The following is a 6,766-nucleotide window of genomic DNA, read 5'->3' as shown; positions in this document are numbered from 1 at the left end:
CCTTACTTGCCCTCTGTTTGTCGGGGATGTATTATTCACAAATGGAAACAATCATGCTAACAAAGAGGGACGCTGGCACTGAGAGAGCAGAGAACAACAGCTTTCTTGTGAACAGCTCTCTCCGTCAGTTGAAGTTTTTGGCTCTCCAATATTAATGCCAGATTGCCAACCGGTGCGAAGTCACATGTGCACAGACCCTCTGGAAGTGGTTTTGTAGACTTGTTTCTTGATAGCATCAGCCTGCAGTTTAGATGTTTGTCTCTATTGAATTTCCTGAAGCAAATTAAACAGCAAGCTCACCTGTCTTTTAGGAGCTCACGTCAAACTCTTGTTACAGGTGTTGAAAACAGATGTACAAAGTTTTGGGGGGCTGAGCGAAATAAATGTCCTCAAGTGATGTCACTTGAGTCAGCATCGGGTGGAGGTGAAGACTACATGTTCGAAAGAATGTGGGGTGTGGAGTTAGAAAGAAGTGAGCTGATCAGACCTCTGTAGCTGCTGCTGGAGGCTCTAGGCTACATTAGCCACTGCTAGCATAACAAACTCAAATCTCCAACCAAACTGTCTGCGATCAAGTTGCATTGTGGGTAATGAAGTGACAGGTTTTTGACGAGGAAGAGGAATGTGTGGAATAAAAAACACAATAGCTCTGGCTCTGTTGCATCAATTTTGATCTTATTTTTTAGTCCGACGTTATTGGAGTGTAATGCTAAATCAGTGGTGGAGTCTTTTATCACTCCAGAAAGCCTCGTCTTTGCTGCCCTCCTGTGGTTTAACTCACCTGGCTGCAGTGATGTACTCCAGGCCCCCGATGTTACTGTTGCAGCGTCATGTGTGTGAGGATGTGAAACAGGCTTGAATCTGTCAACCCGAGGGGACAAGGAAACGTTTCAGCCTGGTGTAAAGTTGTTCTTTAAGTCTCAGTTGTTAGTATTCTGCTCTGTATGATGGTGCATTTCATGCCCTGCTCCTTCAGGTTGGCTCCAACACATCTGCACCAAACAATAAGCTGCAATTTATAAAGAATTCAGAAGTCACACAACACCTAACTATTTCCAGATTTTCTTCATGTGGAGCCAGTGCCATTGCAGAGACATATTTATTTAAGTTTTCATGTTTATCAAACTTTAATTTGGGAGCAGCAGTTTAGTTGAAATTTAAAGTCCTTGTATTGTAATTAGCCTGCGACTGATCCTAAGTGCAGCATAGACATGTTTAGCACTAAAAGTCACGCTAACCACGACTTAATTAAAAGGAAAAGATAAAAATGACATAAAATCTGTTTTGCACTTGAGCTTTGTATTTGTACTGTTTTGAATAAACCCGTCTTCTGGAGTCTGGGACCTTGTCTGCGGGATTTCACCAGTCCCCTTTGCTGTGTAGAGCGGGAGTCTGCACATATGCCAGCTCAGGCCTTCCAAGACCATTTTGTTCAGTTTATTTTATCATACTGTCACAGATTCCTAGAATCTGTTAAAGCAGGATTTATGTAGATGTGACTCAAACAAACATTATTACACAAGCTCGTATCTTGTGCAGCTGTGTCTCTTAAACTCATGACATGGGAACGCTGTCAACTCAGATGCGAGGAGGAGAATATTCCAGGACTTGGGGACAAACTGCATGATCCTCGGCATATTTATTCAGGTTGTCAGTCACAGTTCATCATGCTGATTCTGAGAAAAATTTTACAAAAGCTTAGTTGGAAAAATATGGATCACAACCTCGTAAACTTCTGAAATTTCAGTCCCCGAACAACAGAAGTATCTTTTTTAAATTAGCTGATTTAAAGGGATAATCCAGTTACTTATTATTTAATCTCCATTTGCAAGGAACTTGCGAGGAGTGACACATTGAAAACAGAGGGGTCAAAATCAAAGCAGCACCTTAATGCTACTCAGTAGCATCTCTGGCTAATTAAATTAAATTCATTTTTTTATATTATGCAAAAACAACAACAACAAAAAAAGCTGTCTTATGTCGTGTCTCATTGTCTCCAGTTTGACCCCAAGTCTAGGGAGCAATATTAACTTCAAAGATAGAAAATAGAGCAGGTCTAGGCTCTTTAATGTACAGAGACCAGAGAACAATCCCAACTGTTCCCCCGTGAGCCAGCACTTTGAGCAGCAGTGAGAAAGAGCTTCCTACCAGGCAGAAACCTCGATCAGGACCAGGCTCTGTGTGGGCGGCCATCTGCCTCCACTGCCCGACTTCCACTGCCTTAGGAATGTCCACATCTTTCAGACTCCTTGCCTGAGTTTGTAAAGCAAGCTTTCTGTAATAAATATGTCGTCCCAAACGTGAGGCAGGATTTACCCTGATTACATGATCAGGGTTGTTCTCTCAGACTTCCCACCGGAGAGCCAGTGGAGGGCCAGTGGAGGGCCCCTTTCATTTGTCTCATTATTTGGGAGGCTGTACGTTAAAGAAAAAGCTCTCGACATGTGCAGGAGCCATTAAGATGCTCTGATTTGAAGTGGCACAAAGGTTAGGCTCGCAGCACCGGAGTCAGTTTCCTGAAGGAGGAAGCTGGATTTGTGCCTGTGCACCTGGTGGACCCTGTTCCTCAACTGCAGGCTTTAGGAACTGGCACAGCATCCACAGTTGTTGCAGAAGAGAAGGGAGACTGAGCCTCGAGGAGAAGATTATCTCACAGCAAAGATAGCTTTCTGTGTGACAACAATCCAAACTGTAAGTGGAGTCAGTGTAGTGTGACGTTTCGTGACGTCACGTTCCCGAGCCTCGTCGGGTGACTCAGACCTCCAAATATCCAGAGAATCCAGAGAAAGTAAAGAATAATAACACGGGACAGGGTGGCTGTGGCTCACCGTAAACCACAATGAGATGCTTGGAACACAAGTTCATACAGAGCAGGACGGTGAGTTAAAGAAACTCACAGTGCACAGACGTACTGCCAGTTGTTTCTTCTTATAGCGCTTTAGAGCTCCTTGAGGAAATGATAATATTTCCTTTATTAATCCCCCCAAAAACAGACTTCCAGTTTAAAACGAGACTTTAAGTCCACAGGCAGGGTCGCGGCTCTGTCAGGGTGTACAGAGGAACATTCACGCTCAGTGACAAAGCTACGTAAGACGCAGATCAGCAAAGTTACTGCAGTTCATCCTGAGGGGAACACGAGTGTCTGCACCACATTTCACGCTATTTCACATTTGTTGAGATATTTCCAGCTCGTCAACCTCTCTACACCATCAGCACGGCTAAAAAGGCTCAGTTACTTTCTAAGACTGCAGTTTTTTAGCAAACCCTTATGCCAACAGGAGTGAATTGTGCATCAGGCGACTAGTTTGGACACATTTGGGGCTGCAGTGAGACAGAAACATGTCAACCAGTGCAACTGTGTGGCTAAAGGATATGTTTTAATGATTTTTGGACAACAGTGGAGCTCAATGGCACAGAGGAATAGAACTTGTTAGGTGGATCAGTCCATCATTGGGTTGATTATTTTCATGGGATTTGATAACAGTAAGACGTAGATACACAATATAGCCAAACTAATTACATTTTCTATCGTTTCTGGAAGCAAATGAAAAGGAACAAAGTGTCTGAGGGAATGATTCTGTGTATATTCCAGCCAGCAGAGGCTTCATCTCTGCTGTGTCCCTTTGACCTGACCACGTCCTGCTTTCAAAAAGTATTATGCAACACCAAAGCAGTCTTGATTTGAAAAACATTTTTGGCATTAAAAGGGAATTTATATTTAACTTTATGTCTTTCTCAAGTGAGAGCAGACGTTAAAGCTGAGTAAATGAAAGCACGCTTTTGTGCGTCCTCACGCCGCTCCGCCAGTGATCTGTGTTCATTTTCCTCACTTAATTTCCTCTGCATTCACACAAAGTCTAAACGTGACTCCAGGAGCAGGACATGAGTGACGGGTACAAGGTGGGCTCATAAAAGACCCATTCAGTTTTGGCTGGCAGCAGGGTCGCCGAAGCCAAGTCAAGTCCTGCTAGGTATCTTTATCTTGACTTTTAATAGTGGATTAGGAAATCGGCTGGATGAGAGACGCGAGGGCCCGGAGCCCGTGGCCATTATCTGGGAACTCTTACTGAGGTCACATGGCTCGGGAAACAGCTGCATGGAGTAACATCGAGTTCTCCGTTCGTGAGAATCAGCTTTCTTGTTATGTTGGTTCTCGTGATCTGTTCGAGGATGCAGGACTTTATTTCAGGTTTAAGGAGTCTTTCTTTTTTTTTTTTTGTCTGTATATGAGAGGAATCTGCTCGGATGTCTTCTACTGAGATAAACTGTAATGTTAAAAAGCTGCCACAGATTCATACATTTCCACATTGTTTACCTAATTTGAAATAGCTTTTTTTTTTTCATTTATCCTTGCAGTAATCTCTAAACATCCCATAAAAATCAACTTTTACTTCAGCCCTGATACATTTCCAGCCTCTGTCTTTGTGTTGCATCGTCTTTGCAGCAGATATTTGTCCACTTGAAACTCCTGCAGCAATGCCTCTGCTCTGCTTCCTTCACTCCCCTTCTCCTCACTCTTCCTCCCACTTCTCTTGCTTTGGCTCCTACCGGGCCTTCGCACCGTCTCCTCCTCCTCCTCTGATCTCCCTCTTTTTCTCATCACCATCCTCTGTGCAGTCTCCCACATCCTCTTGGAGACTCCTCTTGGTCTCATGCTCATGACTCATCATCCCACATGGAAACATTTTCTCTGTGGATGTGAAGGAACTTTTACTGCTGCTAATGAAAATTTAAACAACGCCCCCCCAAGTTGGAGCAAAAGGAAAAATGGAAAAAAAACGGAAATCTGCTTTTTCTCCTCTTATCCAAATATTGCTGCTTTTGTTGAAGGCTTTATAAACTAGTCTATGATGGATTTCAGTATTTGGTAAGAGTGAGCAGTATGTGTCATCTTTCTCTCCCTGCGATCACACCATCTATCAGTGAAGACTGCCCCCTGCTGGTTCATCTCCTCTCTTATGTAACCTCTTCCTCAGCTATCTCCACCTGGTTTACACACAGCTGGAGCTGCTGTGTCATCAAAATATTGAAAGACATGTCATTTGGAGCTTACTTAGAGAGCAGAGGAGGTGGTGCAGGGGTGTGCCTCCCCAGGGAGGTGAAGGGGACAGGTGCACACTGTTCTAAAAACAATGGGAAGTTGTTTTTTGTAGTTTGGCTGCTGAATTTGGCGGCTTATCAACACAGTCAGAAGAGGGAGCAGCAAAAGAGGCACTTTACACTCTTAGTGCCCAATTTATGTCAAAATTCAGACTCCTGCTCTGCATCATATCTCACAAATCATAACACACAGATGTGCCATCAATCTGCAGGAATCCTACAAAAACCTCCTCCTTGTGACTCCAAATCTTGCCAGAGAATCATATTTTTAGGTTTCAATCCAGAGATAGTCGGTACATTACAGGAACTGCTTTTAATATTTACCATTTGCCTAAATGTCCTCAAATATAGACTGACATACGCAGGAGCTCAAGATGTAGCCCACAGCTAGCTAACTGAGTCCATGGCAACACTTTATTTCCTCTAAACAGGAAGTATAATATTTGGGAGGTGGGGGAGCACAGCTGTCTCAATTGTGTCTGGGGAGTGGGACCAAATGTTAGCCTTTGAAAACCTCTTCTTTAGCAACATTATGTTTGTATACCACCCTTGCAGTCCTCTGTAACATCATGTCAGTGGCATGTTCTATGATGCGAGGCAGGAGTCACCTTTCACCCCTGGAAAAAATGACCTCATTAAGCCCCCCGGCTGTTGTTCATGGGAGCGTCTGTGCGGAGGACGCTCGGCCATCGACTCCGTCAAGATCCCATGAGTTTTCTTTGTTGCACTCAAACATACAACAATTAAAAAAAAAAAAAAACACAAAAAGAAAGAAAGAAACATACTGACGAGCTTCTCTGTTTCTTCTGTGCTCAGTGTAATTGTTTCTAAAATCTGGTATCTGTCTGGAGGCTCACTGCAAACAAAAATGATTGTACAAATAATGCAGAACAGCGATCTGAGCCACTTGAAGGGCTGCAGGTCGGAGTGGAAACACGACGAAGACAGACCAGTTTGTATGAAGCTGTGAGAAACTCTGCAAAGGCAAGACCAACTTTAAGTGCTGACAACTCTCTGAAACAATGGCTGTAGTTCATTATAGAAGGTCTGTGAACAGCACATGCTAGTCTTTGTACTTCATAGCACAGACAGCACCATAACCAGTGAAAATGAAAAAAATATACAAGTCCCGCAGAAGTGTTGTAGATAAAGCTCAGCTCATTTATCTTTTTTCAAGTTGAACTCTATGTGGTCGTAACCTTTAAGTCGTTACTGCTGTTTATCTCTGTTTGGCTCTTTACATCCAGGCTAAACTACATGTCATGCATTCATGGGATGCACAGAAAAGTTTACGGTTTAAAAAAGTCTGACACCTCACTGACCTTCATTGAACCAATATGTGACTGTAAAACTTGCTGCAGTAGAGCATATCCTGGAAATCCAGTATGACCTTGTATCCTCACTTCAAAGCGTTCTCCCAGCTGCTTCACAACAGCCTTGACATATTTCATGTATCATATGAACCTGTAAAACTGTGCTGGTTCTCCGCAAGCATCGTGTTCCTCAGTATTAACGAGCTGAAAGGGTTTTAAAGAGCACAAAAACTGTATTGTGAAGGCTGATTTAGTATCCACTGGCAGGATACAAGCTCAGGTTTTTCAAATGGTCTTGTTTCTCTAATTGATTTGCCTCAAAGATGTCCAGACTTTCGTGCTACTCAGAACTT

This window comes from Chelmon rostratus, chromosome 13 (assembly GCF_017976325.1).
Source record: "Chelmon rostratus isolate fCheRos1 chromosome 13, fCheRos1.pri, whole genome shotgun sequence".
NCBI lineage: Eukaryota > Metazoa > Chordata > Actinopteri > Chaetodontiformes > Chaetodontidae > Chelmon > Chelmon rostratus.
Note: the sequence above shows the minus strand (reverse complement) of the source record.